The sequence below is a fragment of the Oncorhynchus masou genome, chromosome 23 (assembly GCF_036934945.1).
Source record: "Oncorhynchus masou masou isolate Uvic2021 chromosome 23, UVic_Omas_1.1, whole genome shotgun sequence".
NCBI classification, from domain to species: domain Eukaryota; kingdom Metazoa; phylum Chordata; class Actinopteri; order Salmoniformes; family Salmonidae; genus Oncorhynchus; species Oncorhynchus masou.
Window position 1 is genome coordinate 5,601,721 of NC_088234.1, and position 20,708 is coordinate 5,622,428.

Sequence of the window (20,708 nt, forward strand, 5' to 3'; positions counted from 1 at the left end):
CATCTCTGTTGCCGTAGCGATCTCCTCTCACTCCCTCAGACCGAGCAGCATAACACACCGACCTTTAACGCTATGAAGATGAATCCACCGTGGAATATCCAGAGGTACTACTATCACCACAACAGCCAGGCAACACAGTAAGTCTACAGGAGATGGAGAGGAGAGGGGGATGGAAAGAGAGTGGAGAGAGAGAGAGAGAGAGAGAGAAGAGAAGGAGGGATGATGACAGTAGCATCTGTGCCACAGTGTGTTTTCCTGAGAAAGGGGGAGGGAGAAAGGGATTGTGATGGGAAAAGGGGAAGAGAAGAGAGGATGGAGAAGGGGAGGGAAGAGGGGAAGGAGGGAAGAAGGGAGAGAAGGTTAGGAGGAAGAAGGGGAATAGGGAGGAGTTCTGTTCTGGAAGAAGGGAGAGAGAGGGATGCGAATAGCGAGGAGTTCTGTTCTGGCTCAGGCCTTTCAGAGCAGTCTGCGATTCTGTGTGTGTGTGTGTGTGTGTGTGTGTGTGTGTGTGTGTGTGTGTGTGTGTGTTTGCGTGAGGCCTGCGCTAGAGATCTTTACAAGGAGGCAACTGTAGCTCGGAGGTGGAATGTGCGTCATTTTCTCAGATAGTAATCAGGGATATCAGGGCTCTGGTCAAGATGGTGCACTACAAAGGAAATATAATGCCATTTGGTCCTGGTAAAAGTAGTGCACTATATAGGGAATATAATGCCATTTGGCCCTGGTAAAAGTAGTGCACTATATAGGGAATATAATGCCATTTGGTCCTGGTAAAAGTAGTGCCCTATAAAGAGAATAGGATGCACATTTGCCCAGGGCCTGGACAATAAACTTATCAACGTCCCAAATGTCATTATATTCCCTATATAGTGCACTACTATTGGCCAGGGCCAAATGTCATTATATTCCCTATATAGTACACTACTATTGACCAGGGCCAAATGGCATTATATTCCCTATATAGTACACTACTATTGACCAGGGCCAAATGGCATTATATTCCCTATATAGTACACTTCTATTGACCAGGGCCAAATGTCATTATATTCCCTATATAGTGCACTACTATTGACCAGGGCCAAATGGCATTATATTCCCTATATAGTGCACTACTATTGGCCAGGGCCAAATGTCATTATATTCCCTATATAGTGCACTACTTTGACCAGGGCCCATAAGGAATAGGGTACCATTACAGTGTTAGAGAGATGTGCTCTGCATCCGTCAGGGTTTTCCCTCGGCCCTGGGGCCCCACGTTTTTGTTTTTTGCCCTCTAGCACCACACAGCTGATTCAAATTATGCCATTAACCAACTCAAACTCATCAACAACACACACATATTACCTCAATGTGAGTGAGTGAGTGAGTGAGTGAGTGAGTGAGTGAGTGAGTGAGTGAGTGAGTGAGTGAGTGAGAGAGAGAGAGAGAGAGAGAGAGTGCGAGAGAGAGTGCGAGTGAGAGTGAGAGAGAGTGAGAGAGAGTGAGTGAGTGAGTGAGAGTGAGACAGACAGACAGACAGACAGACAGACAGAGAGTTGGAGAGAGAGAGACAGAGAGAGAGAGACAGACAGAGAGAGAGAGAGAGACCGACCGACCGACCATCTGTCAGTGACAGACACACTCAGCCAAGTCATGGCTCGACAAAAACAAGACAGCCTCGCTGACCCAGAATACACTGCAAGATATACTGCAGGGAGAGGGGTTGAGAAAAATAGAGGGAAGGAGGGAGGGGAAACAAGAGAAGGAACGCAAAGCAGAGAAGATGGTGTTAAATTAGGATGATGGAAATGAACACCAGCTCTGCTGTCTCAACATTACCATAATCTCCCCCCTTTAGGAAATGTGTTGTACCCTATTTCATTTATATTCACTGTGTCATGGAATTGGGGGTAGAGAGTAGAAAGCACGTGATTGGAAGACTTTAGATTTGTGTGGGCGTTTCCTTTTCTTTTCCTCCCAGTGTTACCATAGGAACCAGAGCCACTCTATTGACAGACATTTTGTGACCTATATATTATTTTTTCTATATATACACAGTGCCTTGCGAAAGTATTCGGCCCCCTTGAACTTTGCGACCTTTTGCCACATTTCAGGCTTCAAACATAAAGATATAAAACTGTATTTTTTGTGAAGAATCAACAACAAGTGGGACACAATCATGAAGTGGAACGACATTTATTGGATATTTTAAACTTTTTTAACAAATCAAAAACTGAAAAATTGGGCGTGCAAAATTATTCAGCCCCTTAAGTTAATACTTTGTAGCGCCACCTTTTGCTGCGATTACAGCTGTAAGTCGCTTGGGGTATGTCTCTATCAGTATTGCACATCGAGAGACTGAAATTTTTCCCATTCCTCCTTGCAAAACAGCTCGAGCTCAGTGAGGTTGGATGGAGAGCATTTGTGAACAGCAGTTTTCAGTTCTTTCCACAGATTCTCGATTGGATTCAGGTCTGGAATTTGACTTGGCCATTCTAACACCTGGATATGTTTATTGTTGAACCATTCCATTGTAGATTTTGCTTTATGTTTTGGATCATTGTCTTGTTGGAAGACAAATCTCCGTCCCAGTCTCAGGTCTTTTACAGACTATATCAGGTTTTCTTCCAGAATGGTCCTGTATTTGGCTCCATCCATCTTCCCATCAATTTTAACCATCTTCCCTGGCCCTTCTGAAGAAAAGCAGGCCCAAACCATGATGCTGCCACCACCATGTTTGACAGTGGGTATGGTGTGTTCAGGGTGATGAGCTGTGTTGCTTTTACGCCAAACATAACGTCTTGCATTGTTGCCAAAAAGTTCAATTTTGGTTTCATCTGACCAGAGCACCTTCTTCCACATGTTTGGTGTGTCTCCCAGGTGGCTTGTGGCAAACTTTAAACGACACTTTTTATGGATATCTTTAAGAAATTGCTTTCTTCTTGCCACTCTTCCATAAAGGCCAGATTTGTGCAATATACAACTGATTGTTGTCCTATGGAAAGAGTCTCCCACCTCAGCTTTAGATATCTGCAGTTCATCCAGAGTGATCATTGGCCTCTTGGCTGCATCTCTGATCAGTCTTCTCCTTATATGAGCTGAAAGTTTAGAGGGACGGCCAGGTCTTGGTAGATTTGCAGTGGTCTGATACTCCTTCCATTTCAATATTATCGCTTGCACAGTGCTCCTTGGGATGTTTAAAGCTTGGGAAATCTTTTTGTATCCAAATCCGGCTTTAAACTTCTTCACAACAGTATCTCGGACCTGCCTGGTGTGTTCCTTGTTCTTCATGATGCTCTCTGCGCTTTTAACAGACCTCTGAGACTATCACAGTGCAGGTGCATTTATACGGAGACTTGATTACACACAGGTGGATTGTATTTATCATCATTAGTCATTTAGGTCAACATTGGATCATTCAGAGATCCTCACTGAACTTCTGGAGAGAGTTTGCTGCACTGAAAGTAAAGGGGCTGAATAATTTTGCACGCCCAATTTTTGCAGTTTTTGATTTGTTAAAAAAGTTTGAAATATCCAATAAATGTCCTTCCACTTCATGATTGTGTCCCACTTGTTGTTGATTCTTCACAAAAAAATACAGTTTTATATCTTTATGTTTGAAGCCTGAAATGTGGCAAAAGGTTGCAAAGTTCAAGGGGGCCGAATACTTTCGCAAGGCACTGTATATATATATATGTGTGTGTGTGTGTGTGTGTGTGTGTGTGTGTGTGTGTGTGTGTGTGTGTGTGTGTGTGTGTGTGTGTGTGTGTGTCTGTGTGTGTGTGTGTGTGTGTGTATTTGGAAGGACTTCTTCATTTTACACATTTTGTTACATTACAGCCTTGTTCTAAATGGATTCAATTGTCCCTCAATCTACACACAATAATAACGACAAAGCAAAAAATGGAATATCACATTTGCATAGGTGTTCTGACCCTTTACTCAGTACTTTGTTGAAGCACCTTTGGCAGAGATTACAGCCTGGAGTCTTCTTGGGTATGACGCTATAACCTGATCGAACATCTCTGGAGAGACCTGAAAATAGCTGTGCAGCGACGCTCCCCATCCAACCTGACAGAGCTTGAGAGGATCTGCAGAGAAGAATGGAAGAATCTCCCCAAATACAGGTGTGCCAAGCTTGTGGCGTCATACCCAAGAAGACTCAAGGCTGTAATCGCTGTAAAAGGTGCATCAACAAAGTACTGAATAAACGTGATATTTCATTTTTTTAATAAGTTTGTAACAAGTTAAAAAAAACTGTTTTTTGCTTGGTCATTACGGGATATAGTCTATATATATATATATTGTTGTGGAAAAAACAATTGAATCCAATTTTAGAATAATGCTGTAAAATAACAAAATGTGGGAATAGTCAAGGGGTCTGATTACTTTCCAAATAGCTATGTGTATTAATATTTACAGATTAATATTTATTTACAGATTTTCTCTCATACCAGTCAAGTGGAGGGGGGGATTATATCAGTAGAAGTGACCAGAGAAACCCCTTCAACATAAATAATACATCCGTATGTCTGTGTTTGTCTCATGGTAAAACATATTAGGTTAAAGCCCCTTTAAGTGTTCTTTAACTTGAAAGACATTGTCTCCAGTCCTCGAGTTGTGAATCGGACCTCAGAAGTGTACTCTAAGACCCAGGTGAATCAGTCCAGAGTTACTGCCGTCCTGAGGTGAATGAGTTTCCAGTCTTGAGGTGAATCAGTCCAGAGTTACTGCCGTCCTGAGGTGAATCAGTCCAGAGTTACTGCCGTCCTGAGGTGAATCAGTCCAGAGTTACTGCAGTCCTGAGGTGAATCAGTCCAGAGTTACTGCAGTCCTGAGGTGAATCAGTCCAGAGTTACTGCAGTCCTGAGGTGAATCAGTCCTCTGTCCTGAGGTGAATCAGTCCAGAGTTACTGCCGTCCTGAGGTGAATCAGTCCTCAGTCCTGAGGTGAATCAGTCCAGAGTTACTGCCGTCCTGAGGTGAATCAGTCCAGAGTTACTGCAGTCCTGAGGTGAATCAGTCCAGAGTTACTGCAGTCCTGAGGTGAATCAGTCCAGAGTTACTGCCGTCCTGAGGTGAATCAGTCCAGAGTTACTGCAGTCCTGAGGTGAATCAGTCCATCTGCTGTCCCTCCTGAGGTGAATCAGTCCAGAGTTACTGCCCTCCTGAGGTGAATCAGTCCAGAGTTACTGGTCCTGGAGGTGACATCAGAGTCACCTGACCTAGCAATGAGGTGAATCAGTCCAGAGTTACTGCCGTCCTGAGGTGAATCAGTCCAGAGTTACTGCAGTCCTGAGGTGAATCAGTCACTGTCTGAGGTGAACAGTCCAGAACCCTCCTGAGGTGAACCCCCCTGTCCTGAGGTGAATCAGTCCTCTGTCCTGAGGTGACCCCAGTCCTCTGTCCTGAGGTGAATCAGTCCAGAGTTACTGCCCCCTGAGGTGAATCAGTCCAGAGTTCCTGCAGTCCTGAGGTGAATCAGTCCACACAGTTACTGCCGTCCTGAGGTGAATCAGTCCAGAGTTACTGCAGTCCTGAGGTGAATCCAGTCCTCTGTCCTGAGGTGAATCAGTCCCGTCCTGAGGTGAATCAGTCCAGAGTTACTGCCGTCCTGAGGTGAATCACCAGTCCAGAGTTACTGCAGGTCCTGAGGTGAATCAGTCCTCTGTCCTGAGGTGAATCAGTCCAGAGTTACTATCAGCAGCTCTGGTGAATCAGTCCTCAGTCCTGCAGGAGAGACTGACTGCTGCACAGAACAGGTATTGTTCACTGAGGTGAATCAGTCCTCTCTTCCTGAGGTGAATCAGTCCTCCTGTCCTGAGGTGAATCAGTCCTCTGTCCTGAGGTGAATCAGTCCTCTGTCCTGAGGTGAATCTGTCCTCTGTCCTGAGGTGAATCAGTCCTCCGTCCTGAGGTGAATCAGTCCTCTGTCTGTGTGGTGAATCAGTCCTCCGTCAAGAGGTGATCTCGGAGTCCTCTGTCCTGAGGTGAATCAGTCCCTCTGACCAATCAGAGGTGAATCAGTCCTCTGTCCTGAGGTGAATCAGTCCTCTGTCCTGAGGTGAATCAGTGTCCTACTGTCCTGAGGTGAATCAGTCCAGAGTTACTGGAGTCCTGAGGTGGGGATGGAATCAGTCTCAGAGTTCTCTGTCTCTCTCTGTCTCTGTCCTCTCTGTCTCTCTGTCCTGAGGTGAATCTGTCCTCTGTCCTGAGGTGAATCAGTCCTCTGTTCTGTCTCTGTCCTGAGGTGAATCAGTCCAGAGTCCTCTGTCCTGAGGTGAATCAGTCTCTGTCTGCTGTCCTGAGGTGAATCAGTCCAGAGTTACTGCAGTCCTGAGGTGAATCAGTCAGTTACTCAGTCCTGAGGTGAATCAGTCTGAGTTACTCTGTCCTCTCTCTGTGAATCAGTCCAGAGTCTCCTTCAATGTCCTGAGGTGAATCAGTCCAGAGTTACTGTCTCCTGAGGTGAATCAGTCCAGAGTTACTGCAGTCCTGAGGTGAATCAGTCCTGAGTTACTCTCAGTCCTGAGGTGAATCAGTCCAGAGACACTGCAGTCCTGGGGTGAATCAGTCCACATGTACCCAGACAGAGGAGTCCTGAGGTGGATCAGTCCAGAGTTGCCTGCAGTCCTGAGGCTGAATCAGTCCTTGGGGAGAGGTGAGGGATCTGCAGTCCTGAGGTGAATCAGTCCTCTGTCCTGAGGTGAATCAGTCCAGAGTTACTCCTGTCCTGAGGTGAATCAGTCCAGAGTTACAATGCGTCCTGAGGTGAATCAGTCCTGTGCTTTTACTGGTTCTCTGAGGTGAATCAGTCCTCACAGTCCTGAGGTGAATCAGTCCTCCGTCCTGAGGTGAATCAGTCCTCCGTCCTGAGGTGAATTGCAGTCCAGAGTTACTGCACGTCTTGAGGTGAATCAGTCCTCTGTCCTGAGGTGAATCAGTCCAGACTGTTTTAAACATGCAGTAAAAGGTGTTTTAAATATGTTTATTTCTGGTAGGGCTACGGTTTTTAACCTGATTACTGAATAAAAATATTGAAACATGCCAATTTCAGTATTTTACTGAATTACAGTAAAAGGGGTGTGTCTGTTTAGTTAATTCATTATTTAGCCCATTATCTATGACTTCAGAAAGGCAAGGTGTGTCTGGGTTGTCCGGTGTAGAGGGAAAGGCCCAGGTTGGGACTGGCCTGATGGAACTTGGGACATCCGTCACCTGACAGTTGGGAGCCTGCCCAGCCACTGGGGCCAGGGACTGGCCAGGCCCACCCACTTGGGAGCCAGGCCCAGCCACAGCCAGGCCCAGCCACTTCCCAGGCCCACCCACTTGGGAGCCAGGCCCAGCCACTTGGGAGCCAGGCCCAGCCCTGGGAGCCAGGCCCAGCCACAGCCAGGCCCAGCCACACCAGGCCCAGCCACTGGGGAGCCAGGCCCAGCCACTTGAGTTGACAGTTTATTTTGAGTTTATTTTTATTCCTCCAGGGACACACATTAATCAACGTTCCAGTAAAAGTGCCGGTCCAAGCCCCCCTTCCACACAGTCCTCCTTATTAAAAACCCCCCAATCCAGACACTCCTCCTCCAACAAGCAAGACATCCACAGAGGACCAACACTAGCACCCTAGGACCCCAAGACCCCCAGACCCTCCAACATAGAACAAAAAGCCCCTCCACAAAATTCATAAAAGCAACAAAGTGTTTCCACACCCCTCACTCCTCCAGACAACAACAACATCCACACCCTAGGGACCATGTTCACAAATCTCATCCACTTTAGCCATGTCTTAAGATTTTGTGAAAGTGTGATATGTGGTCACCAGGTGACTGATGGCTGTACTGTTCAGACATGTGAGCTCTCACAGTGAATGCAGATTTACTAAAGGTGCTTTTCCTTAGGGGAACATGCAGACCACCCCATGGCAGACCGTTATCTGCAGCCATATGTCTGGAGTTTTCTGTTTAACAAAAATATTGAGTGGAGGGGGAGAGATTAAGGATCTGCTGCACAGAACAGGTACACAACATTTTCCCAACACAGACACTGAAGGAGACACAGACATTGGGCTTCCTACACACTTTGAGAGCCTGTTTGTAGACAGAACTGGTAGGTTTTCACTGTTTACATCAAGCTTCCCAACTTCAAGCTGTTAAGCTATCATAGAGTTGAAGTACAGTTTTGTACCTCTCTGTCAAACAATTTCTGTATCTCTCTGTCTCTCTGTTCTCTGAATTACCTTTTTCACTGCTCTTTAAAAGAGAGGTTGGAATTCTATGATCCAAGGTACTTAAAATCGGAAACCACCTGGAGCTTCTCTGGCCTGACACATAGACATCTGGCTCAGTAGCATCTGTTGCCCTCTTTGTGAAGAACATGCAAACAGTTTTTTTTCACATTGGGAGCCAGGCCCAGCCACTTGGGAGCCAGGCCCAGCCACTTGGGAGCCAGGCCCAGCCACTTGGGAGCCAGGCCCAGCCACTGGGAGCCAGGCCCACCCACTTGGGAGCCAGGCCCACCCACTGGGAGCCAGGCCCAGATCTGGGGAGCCAGGCCCACCCCTGGGAGCCAGGCCCACCCACTGGAGAGAGCCCAGCCACTGGGGAGCCAGGCCCAGCCACTGGGGAGCCATCAGCCACTGGGGAGCCAGGCCCACCCACTGGGGAGCCAGGCCCTCCACTGTCTGGGAGCCAGGCCCAGCCACTGCTCCAGGCCCAGCCACTGGGGAGCCAGGCCCAGCCACTGGGGAGTCTCCCACGCACTGGGGAGCCAGGCCCAGCCACAGCCAGGCCCACCCACTGTCTCTGTCTCTGTCCAGTCTCTCACTGGAGGAGAGGGAGCCAGGCCCACGCACTGGGGAGCCTCCCCAGGCCCACCCACTCTCAGGCCCATCTGTGGCATTGTGTCTCTGTGATCCCACTCTGTCTCTTTATTTTCCCCAGCACAAGGTGCTCCTGTCTAATTTCTCCACAACATCTGTCTCTTTTATGCATCGGAACTTTCTGTCTTTTTTTCTTCTCTTGAAACAAACAAACTCATTCATGTCTCTGTCTCTGTTTATATTTTTGTACAGTCGGTGTCTACGTTGTTCATGTATCTCTCTCTACTGTTCATGTATATTGTCTCCTCGTTGTTCTGTATATTTCCTAGGGCTCGTTGTTAACGTGTATATTTCCGGTAGACTACGTTGTTCTGTGTCTTTCTGTCTCGTTGTTAACTGTATATTTCTCTAGGTCTCGTTGTTAACATGTATATTTCCGGTCTCCTTGTTAACATGTATATTTACGGTCTGTTGTCTCACGTGTATATTTCCTGTCTCTCTAACATGTATATTTACTTCTACTGTTAACGTGTATATTTCGGTCTACGTTGTTAACTGTATATTTCTCTCGTTCTTAACATGTATATTTCCTAGGGCTCGTTGTTCTGTCTATCTGTCTCTACGTTGTTAACGTGTATATCTCCTAGGTCTCGTTGTTCTCTGTATATTTCTGTCGTTGTTAACATGTCCGGTAGGGCTGTTCTCTGTATATTTCCTGGCTCTGTTAACATGTCTCTCTCTCTGGCTCGTTGTTTCTCTATATTTCCGGTAGGGCTCGTTGTTACCAGGTCTTTCCGGTAGGCTACGTTGTTAACATGTATATTTCCGGTAGGGCTACGTTGTTAACATGTATATTGCCAGTAGGGGTATCGTTGTTACACATGTATATTTCCGACAAGGAGAACGTGTATATTTGGAGGCTAATGTTAACATGTATATTGCCAGTAGGGCTGTTGTTAACATGTATATTTCCGGTAGGGCTACGTTGTTAACATGTATAGCCAAGGGCTACGTTGTTAACATGTATATTTCCGGTATGGCTACGTTGTTAACATGTATATTGCCAACACCTAAGTTTTAACATGTATATTTCCAGGGCTACGTTCTTAACAGATATTTCCGGTAAGACTACGTTGTTAACATGTATATTTGGAAGAAATGCGTTGTTAAATGTAATTGCCAGGGAGCTACGTGCGTGTATTTACTGGTAGGGCTACGTTGTTAACGTGTATATTGCCAGTAGGGGATTACGTTGTTAACATGTGTATAGGTATGGCTACGTTGTTATGTATATTTGGTAGGGCTACAACATGATAACCGGTAGGGCTATTCTTAACTAATATTGCAGAGCACGTTGTTCACATGTATATTTGTAGGGCCTCGTTGTTAACATGTATACATTTCGGTAGGGCTACGTTGTTAACATGTATATTGCCAGTAGGGCTACGTTGTTAACATGTATAACCTAGGGCTACGTTTTAACATGTATATTTCCTGTAGGGCTACGGTTGGGAACATGTTTATTTCTGGTAGGGCCACGTTGTTAACATGTCTGCCATACCCAATATGGGAAACATGTTAACTGTATATTGCCTATTGTTAACTGTCTTAGGGCCCAGTTCTGTATGGGAGCCAGGCCCACGCTGTTACTTGGGAGCCAGGCCCACGTTGTTAACATGTATATTTCCTGGTGGGGCTCATTGTCTACCATGTTAGCCAGGCCCACCCACTTGTTCATGTATATTTCCCAGGCTCAACTGTATAGCCAGGGCTACGTTGTTCCTTATATTTCCAGGCCCACCCACTTGGGAGCCAGGTTAACATGCCACTTGGGAGCCAGGCCCACCCACTTGGGAGCCAGGCCCAGCCACTGGGAGCCAGGCCCATGCCACTTGGGAGCCAGGCCCAGCCATATTTCCGGGGAGCCAGGCCCAGCCACTTGGGGGCCAGGCCCATGTATACTCTGGGAGCCAGGCCCACCCACTTGGGAGCCAGGCCCACCCACTTCTCACTGGCCAGGCCCATGCCACTTCGGGAGCCAGGCCCACGTTGTTAACATGTATAGGCCCACCCTGGGAGGGCCACCCACTGGGAGCCAGGGCCCGTGTATACTTCGGGAGCCAGGCCCACCCACTTGGGAGCTAGGCCCATGTATATTTCCGGGAGCCAGGCCCATGCCAGGGCTGGTTGTTAGGCCCAGCCATTTCAGCCAGGTTAACATGTATATTTCCGGGAGCCAGGCCCACCCATGTATAGCCAGGCCCACCCACTTGAGCCAGGCCCATGTATATTTCCGGTAGGGCTACGGTTAACATGTATATTTCCGGTAGGGCTACGTTGCCCATGTATATTTGGTAGGCCAGTGTTAACATGTATATTTCCGGTAGGAGCTAGTGTTAACATGTATATTTCGGTAGGGCCACGTTGTTAACATGTTCCATTTGGTAGGGCTACGTTGTTAACATGTATTTCCTGGGGGCCACGTTGTTAACATGTATATTTCCGGTAGGGCTACGTTGTTAACATGTATATTTCCGGTAGGATACGGTTAACATGTATATTTCCGGTAGGGCTACGTTGTTAACATGTATATTTCCGGGGGCTAGTTGTTAACAGTATATTTGGTAGGGCTACGTTGTTAACATGTATATTTCCGGTAGGGCTACGTTGTTAACATGTATATTTCGGGAGCCAGTTGCATGTATATCCGGTAGGGCACGTTGTTAACATGTATATTCCGGTAGGGCACGTTGTTAACATGTATAGTAGGGCCGTTGTTAACATGTATATTTCCGGTAGCACAAGTTGTTAACATGTATATTTCCGGTAGGGCTACGTTGTTAACATGTATATTTCGGTAGGGCTACGTTGTTAACATGTAATCCGGTAGGGCTACGTTGTTAACATGTATATTTCCGGTAGGGCTACGTTGTTAACATGTATATTTCCGGTAGGGCTACGTTGTTAACATGTATATTTCCGGTAGGGCTACGTTGTTAACATGTATATTTCCGGTAGGGCTACGTTGTTAACATGTATATTTCCGGTAGGGCTACGTTGTTAACATGTATATTTCCGGTAGGGCTACGTTGTTAACATGTATATTGCCAGTAGGGCTACGTTGTTAACATGTATATTTCCAGTAGGGCTACGTTGTTAACATGTATATTTTCCGGTAGGGCTACGTTGTTAACATGTATATTTCGGTAGGGCTACGTTGTTAACATGTATATTGCCAGTAGGGCTACGTTGTTAACATGTATATTTCCGGTAGGGCTACGTTGTTAACATGTATATTTCCGGTAGGGCTACGTTGTTAACATGTATATTTCCGGTAGGGCTACGTTGTTAACATGTATATTTCCGGTAGGGCTACGTTGTTAACATGTATATTGCCGGTAGGGCTACGTTGTTAACATGTATATTTCCGGTAGGGCTACGTTGTTAACATGTATATTTCCGGTAGGGCTACGTTGTTAACATGTATATTTCCGGTAGGGCTACGTTGTTAACATGTATATTGCCGGTAGGGCTACGTTGTTAACATGTATATTTCCGGTAGGGCTACGTTGTTAACATGTATATTTCCGGTAGGGCCACGTTGTTAACATGTATATTTCCGGTAGGGCTACGTTGTTAACATGTATATTTCCGGTAGGGCTACGTTGTTAACATGTATATTTCCGGTAGGGCTACGTTGTTAACATGTATATTTCCGGTAGGGCTACGTTGTTAACATGTATATTTCCGGTAGGGCTACGTTGTTAACATGTATATTTCCGGTAGGGCTACGTTGTTAACATGTATATTTCCGGGGCTACGTTGTTAACATGTATATTTCCGGTAGGGCTACGTTGTTAACATGGCCGGTAGGGCTACGTTGTTAACATGTATAGCCGGTAGGGCTACGTTGTTAACATGTATATTTCCGGTAGGGCTACGTTGTTAACATGTATATTTCCGGTAGGGCTACGTTGTTAACATGTATATTTCCGGTAGGGCTACGTTGTTAACATGTATATTTCCGGTAGGGCTACGTTGTTAACATGTATAGCCAGGGCCACGTTGTTAACATGTATAGCCGGTAGGGCTACGTTGTTAACATGTATATTTCCGGTAGGGCCACGTTGTTAACATGTATATTTCCGGTAGGGCTACGTTGTTAACATGTATATTTCCGGTAGGGCTACGTTGTTAACATGTATATTTCCGGTAGGGCTACGTTGTTAACATGTATATTTCCGGTAGGGCTACGTTGTTAACATGTATATTTCCGGTAGGGCTACGTTGTTAACATGTATATTTCCGGTAGGGCTACGTTGTTAACATGTATATTTCCGGTAGGGCCACGTTGTTAACATGTATATTGCCGGTAGGGCTACGTTGTTAACATGTATATTTCCGGTAGGGCTACGTTGTTAACATGTATATTTCCGGTAGGGCTACGTTGTTAACATGTATATTTCCGGTAGGGCCACGTTGTTAACATGTATATTTCCGGTAGGGCCACGTTGTTAACATGTATATTTCCGGTAGGGCTACGTTGTTAACATGTATATTTCCGGGTAGGGCTACGTTGTTAACATGTATATTTCCGGTAGGGCTACGTTGTTAACATGTATATTTCCGGTAGGGCTACGTTGTTAACATGTATATTTCCGGTAGGGCTACGTTGTTAACATGTATATTTCCGGTAGGGCTACGTTGTTAACATGTATATTTCCGGTAGGGCTACGTTGTTAACATGTATATTTCCGGTAGGGCTACGTTGTTAACATGTATATTTCCGGTAGGGCTACGTTGTTAACATGTATATTTCCGGTAGGGCTACGTTGTTAACATGTATATTTCCGGTAGGGCTACGTTGTTAACATGTATATTGCCGGTAGGGCTACGTTGTTAACATGTATATTTCCGGTAGGGCTACGTTGTTAACATGTATATTGCCGGTAGGGCTACGTTGTTAACATGTATATTTCCGGTAGGGCTACGTTGTTAACATGTATATTTCCAGTAGGGCTACGTTGTTAACATGTATATTTCCGGTAGGGCTACGTTGTTAACATGTATATTTCCGGTAGGGCTACGTTGTTAACATGTATATTTCCGGTAGGGCTACGTTGTTAACATGTATATTTCCGGTAGGGCTACGTTGTTAACGTGTATATTTCCGGTAGGGCTACGTTGTTAACATGTATATTTCCGGTAGGGCTACGTTGTTAACATGTATATTTCCGGTAGGGCTACGTTGTTAACATGTATATTTGCCGGTAGGGCTACGTTGTTAACATGTATATTTCCGGTAGGGCTACGTTGTTAACATGTATATTGCCGGTAGGGCTACGTTGTTAACATGTATATTTCCGGTAGGGCTACGTTGTTAACATGTATATTTCCGGTAGGGCTACGTTGTTAACATGTATATTTCCGGTAGGGCTACGTTGTTAACATGTATATTTCCGGTAGGGCTACGTTGTTAACATGTATATTTCCGGTAGGGCTACGTTGTTAACATGTATATTTCCGGTAGGGCTACGTTGTTAACATGTATATTTCGGTAGGGCTACGTTGTTAACATGTATATTTCCGGTAGGGCTACGTTGTTAACATGTATATTTCCGGTAGGGCCACGTTGTTAACATGTATATTTCCGGTAGGGCTACGTTGTTAACATGTATATTTCCGGTAGGGCTACGTTGTTAACATGTATATTTCCGGTAGGGCTACGTTGTTAACATGTATATTTCCGGTAGGGCTACGTTGTTAACATGTATATTTCCGGTAGGGCTACGTTGTTAACATGTATATTTCCGGTAGGGCTACGTTGTTAACATGTATATTGCCGGTAGGGCTACGTTGTTAACATGTATATTTCCGGTAGGGCTACGTTGTTAACATGTATATTTCCGGTAGGGCTACGTTGTTAACATGTATATTTCGGTAGGGCTACGTTGTTAACATGTATATTTCCGGTAGGGCTACGTTGTTAACATGTATATTTCCGGTAGGGCTACGTTGTTAACATGTATATTTCCGGTAGGGCTACGTTGTTAACATGTATATTGCCAGTAGGGCTACGTTGTTAACATGTATATTTCCGGTAGGGCTACGTTGTTAACATGTATATTTCCGGTAGGGCTACGTTGTTAACATGTATATTTCCGGTAGGGCCACGTTGTTAACATGTATATTTCCGGTAGGGCTACGTTGTTAACATGTATATTTCCGGTAGGGCTACGTTGTTAACATGTATATTTCCGGTAGGGCTACGTTGTTAACATGTATATTTCCGGTAGGGCTACGTTGTTAACATGTATATTTCCTGGTAGGGCCACGTTGTTAACATGTATATTTCGGTAGGGCTACGTTGTTAACATGTATATTTCCGGTAGGGCTACGTTGTTAACATGTATATTTCCGGTAGGGCTACGTTGTTAACATGTATATTTCCGGTAGGGCTACGTTGTTAACATGTATATTTCCGGTAGGGCTACGTTGTTAACATGTATATTTCCGGTAGGGCTACGTTGTTAACATGTATATTGCCAGTAGGGCTACGTTGTTAACATGTATATTTCCGGTAGGGCTACGTTGTTAACATGTATATTTCCGGTAGGGCTACGTTGTTAACATGTATATTTCCGGTAGGGCTACGTTGTTAACATGTATATTTCCGGTAGGGCTACGTTGTTAACATGTATATTTCCGGTAGGGCTACGTTGTTAACATGTATATTTCCGGTAGGGCTACGTTGTTAACATGTATATTTCCAGTAGGGCTACGTTGTTAACATGTATATTGCCAGTAGGGCTACGTTGTTAACATGTATATTTCCGGTAGGGCTACGTTGTTAACATGTATATTTCCGGTAGGGCTACGTTGTTAACATGTATATTTCCGGTAGGGCTACGTTGTTAACATGTATATTTCGGTAGGGCTACGTTGTTAACATGTATATTTCCGGTAGGGCCACGTTGTTAACATGTATATTGCCAGTAGGGCTACGTTGTTAACATGTATATTTCCGGTAGGGCTACGTTGTTAACATGTATATTTCCGGTAGGGCTACGTTGTTAACATGTATATTTCCGGTAGGGCTACGTTGTTAACATGTATATTTCCGGTAGGGCTACGTTGTTAACATGTATATTTCCGGTAGGGCTACGTTGTTAACATGTATATTTCCGGTAGGGCTACGTTGTTAACATGTATATTGCCAGTAGGGCTACGTTGTTAACATGTATATTGCCAGTAGGGCTACGTTGTTAACATGTATATTTCCGGTAGGGCTACGTTGTTAACATGTATATTTCCGGTAGGGCTACGTTGTTAACATGTATATTTCCGGTAGGGCTACCGTTCCAGGCTGAGGAGAACGATCAGCTGGATTTACTGATGGAGACAGAGGGGCTGAGAAAGTCTATCCACAAACTGGGGACTATCATCACGACCAGGTCAGTCTATATCAGATGGGAACTGTCATCACTACCAGGTCAGTCTATATCAGCTGAGGTCTATCATCACGACCAGGTCAGTCTATATCAGATGGGAACTGTCATCACTACCAGGTCAGTCTATATCAGCTGAGGTCTATCATCACTACCAGGTCAGTCTATATCAGCTGAGGTCTATCATCACTACCAGGTCAGTCTATATCAGATGGGAACTATCATCACTACCAGGTCAGTCTATATCAGCTGAGGTCTATCATCACTACCAGGTCAGTCTATATCAGCTGGGTCTATCATCACTACCAGGTCAGTCTATATCAGCTGAGGTCTATCATCACTACCAGGTCAGTCTATATCAGATGGGAACTGTCATCACTACCAGGTCAGTCTATATCAGCTGAGGTCTATCATCACTACCAGGTCAGTCTATATCAGATGGGTCTATCATCACTACCAGGTCAGTCTATATCAGCTGAGGTCTATCATCACTACCAGGTCAGTCTATATCAGCTGAGGTCTATCATCACTACCAGGTCAGTCTATATCAGCTGAGGTCTATCATCACTACCAGGTCAGTCTATATCAGCTGAGGTCTATCATCACTACCAGGTCAGTCTATATCAGCTGAGGTCATCACTACCAGGTCAGTCTATATCAGCTGAGGTCAATCATCACTACCAGGTCAGTCTATATCAGCTGAGGTCTATCATCACTACCAGGTCAGTCTATATCAGATGAGGTCTATCAACCAGGTCAGTCTATATCACTGTCATCACTACCAGGTCAGTCTATATCAGCTGAGGTCTATCATCACTACCAGGTCAGTCTATATCAGATGGGAACTGTCATCACTACCAGGTCAGTCTATATCAGCTGAGGTCTATCATCACTACCAGGTCAGTCTATATCAGATGGGAACTGTCATCACTACCAGGTCAGTCTATATCAGCTGAGGTCTATCATCACTACCAGGTCAGTCTATATCAGATGGGAACCGTCATCACTACCAGGTCAGTCTATATCAGCTGAGGTCTATCATCACTACCAGGTCAGTCTATATCAGATGGGAACCGTCATCACTCAAGGTCAGTCTATATCAGCTGAGGTCTATCATCACTACCAGGTCAGTCTATATCAGCTGAGGTCTATCATCACTACCAGGTCAGTCTATATCAGCTGAGGTCTATCATCACTACCAGGTCAGTCTATATCAGATGATTGGAACTGTCATCACTACCAGGTCAGTCTATATCAGCTGAGGTCTATCATCACTACCAGGTCAGTCTATATCAGATGGGAACCGTCATCACTACCAGGTCAGTCTATATCAGCTGAGGTCTATCATCACTACCAGGTCAGTCTATATCAGCTGAGGTCTATCATCACTACCAGGTCAGTCTATATCAGCTGAGGTCTATCATCACTACCAGGTCAGTCTATATCAGCTGAGGTCTATCATCACTACCAGGTCAGTCTATATCAGCTGAGGTCTATCATCACTACCAGGTCAGTCTATATCAGCTGGGTCTATCATCACTACCAGGTCAGTCTATATCAGCTGAGGTCTATCATCACTACCAGGTCAGTCTATATCAGCTGAGGTCTATCATCACTACCAGGTCAGTCTATATCAGCTGAGGTCTATCATCACTACCAGGTCAGTCTATATCAGCTGAGGTCTATCATCACTACCAGGTCAGTCTATATCAGCTGAGGTCTATCATCACTACCAGGTCAGTCTATATCAGCTGAGGTCTATCATCACTACCAGGTCAGTCTATATCAGCTGAGGTCTATCATCACTACCAGGTCAGTCTATATCAGATGGGAACTGTCATCACTACCAGGTCAGTCTATATCAGCTGAGGTCTATCATCACTACCAGGTCAGTCATCACATCACTCAAGGTCAGTCTATATCAGCTGAGGTCTATCATCACTACCAGGTCAGTCTATATCAGATGGGAACTGTCATCACTCAAGGTCAGTCTATATCAGCTGAGGTCTATCATCACTACCAGGTCAGTCTATATCAGCTGAGGTCTATCATCACTACCAGGTCAGTCTATATCAGATGGGAACTTTCATCACTACCAGGTCAGTCTATATCAGCTGAGGTCATCACTACCAGGTCAGTCTATATCAGCTGAGGTCTATCATCACTACCAGGTCAGTCTATATCAGATGGGAACTGTCATCACTCCAGGTCAGTCTATATCAGCTGAGGTCTATCATCACTACCAGGTCAGTCTATATCAGCTGAGGTCTATCATCACTACCAGGTCAGTCTATATCAGCTGAGGTCTATCATCACTACCAGGTCAGTCTATATCAGCTGAGGTCTATCATCACTACCAGGTCAGTCTATATCAGCTGAGGTCTATCATCACTACCAGGTCAGTCTATATCAGCTGAGGTCTATCATCACTACCAGGTCAGTCTATATCAGCTGAGGTCTATCATCACTATCCAGGTCTATCATCACTACCAGGTCAGTCTATATCAGCTGAGGTCTATCATCACTACCAGGTCAGTCTATATCAGCTGAGGTCTATCATCACTACCAGGTCAGTCTATATCAGATGGGAACCGTCATCACTACCAGGTCAGTCTATATCAGCGGAGGTCTATCATCACTACCAGGTCAGTCTATATCAGCTGAGGTCTATCATCACTACCAGGTCAGTCTATATCAGATGGGAACCGTCATCACTACCAGGTCAGTCTATATCAGCTGAGGTCTATCATCACTACCAGGTCAGTCTATATCAGCTGAGGTCTATCATCACTACCAGGTCAGTCTATATCAGCTGAGGTCTATCATCACTACCAGGTCAGTCTATATCAGCTGAGGTCTATCATCACTACCAGGTCAGTCTATATCAGATGGGAACTATCATCACTACAAGGTCAGTCTATATCAGCTGAGGTCTATCATCACTACCAGGTCAGTCTATATCAGCTGAGGTCTATCATCACTACCAGGTCAGTCTATATCAGCTGAGGTCTATCATCACTACCAGGTCAGTCTATATCAGCTGAGGTCTATCATCACTACCAGGTCAGTCTATATCAGCTGAGGTCATCACTACCAGGTCAGTCTATATCAGCTGAGGTCTATCATCACTACCAGGTCAGTCTATATCAGCTGAGGTCTATCATCACTACCAGGTCAGTCTATATCAGCTGAGGTCTATATATCATCACTACCAGGTCAGTCTATATCAGCTGAGGTCTATCATCACTACCAGGTCAGTCTATATCAGCTGAGGTCTATCATCACTACCAGGTCAGTCTATATCAGATGGGTCCGTCATCACTACCAGGTCAGTCTATATCAGCTGAGGTCTATCATCACTACCAGGTCAGTCTATATCAGATGGGAACTATCATCACTACCAGGTCAGTCTATATCAGCTGAGGTCTATCATCACTACCAGGTCAGTCTATATCAGCTGAGGTCTATCATCACTACCAGGTCAGTCTATATCAGATCAGCTGAGGTCTATCATCACTCCAGGTCAGGCTGAGGTCTATCATCACTACCAGGTCAGTCTATATCAGCTGAGGTCTATCATCACTACCAGGTCAGTCTATCATCACTACCAGGTCAGTCTATATCAGCTGAGGTCTATCATCACTACCAGGTCAGTCTATATCAGCTGAGGTCTATCATCACTACCAGGTCAGTCTATATCAGCTGAGGTCTATCATCACTACCAGGTCAGTCTATATCAGCTGAGGTCTATCATCACTACCAGGTCAGTCTATATCAGCTGAGGTCTATCATCACTACCAGGTCAGTCTATATCAGCTGAGGTCTATCATCACTACCAGGTCAGTCTATATCAGATGAGGTCTGTCATCACTACCAGGTCAGTCTATATCAGCTGAGGTCTATCATCACTACCAGGTCAGTCTATATCAGAGAACTGAGGGTCTATCATCACTACCAGGTCAGTCTATATCAGCTGGGTCTATCATCACTACCAGGTCAGTCTATATCAGCTGAGGTCTATCATCACTACCAGGTCAGTCTATATCAGCTGAGGTCTATCATCACTACCAGGTCAGTCTATATCAGATGAGGTCTATCATCACTACCAGGTCAGTCTATATCAGCTGAGGTCTATCATCACTACCAGGTCAGTCTATATCAGCTGAGGTCTATCATCACTACCAGGTCAGTCTATATCAGCTGAGGTCTATCATCACTACCAGGTCAGTCTATATCAGCTGAGGTCTATCATCACTACCAGGTCAGTCTATATCAGCTGAGGTCTATCATCACTACCAGGTCAGTCTATATCAGCTGAGGTCTATCATCACTACCAGGTCAGTCTATATCAGCTGAGGTCTATCATCACTACCAGGTCAGTCTATATCAGCTGAGGTCTATCATCACTACCAGGTCAGTCTATATCAGCTGAGGTCTATCATCACTACCAGGTCAGTCTATATC

At 45.1% G+C, this 20,708-nt stretch overlaps 1 pseudogene; it reads left to right on the forward strand.

The window, feature by feature from the left end:
* The first annotated feature begins 16,151 nt into the window (after positions 1 to 16,151).
* The window catches only part of LOC135509888 (tripartite motif-containing protein 2-like), a 39,529-nt pseudogene continuing 34,972 nt past the window's right edge, over positions 16,152 to 20,708 (forward strand).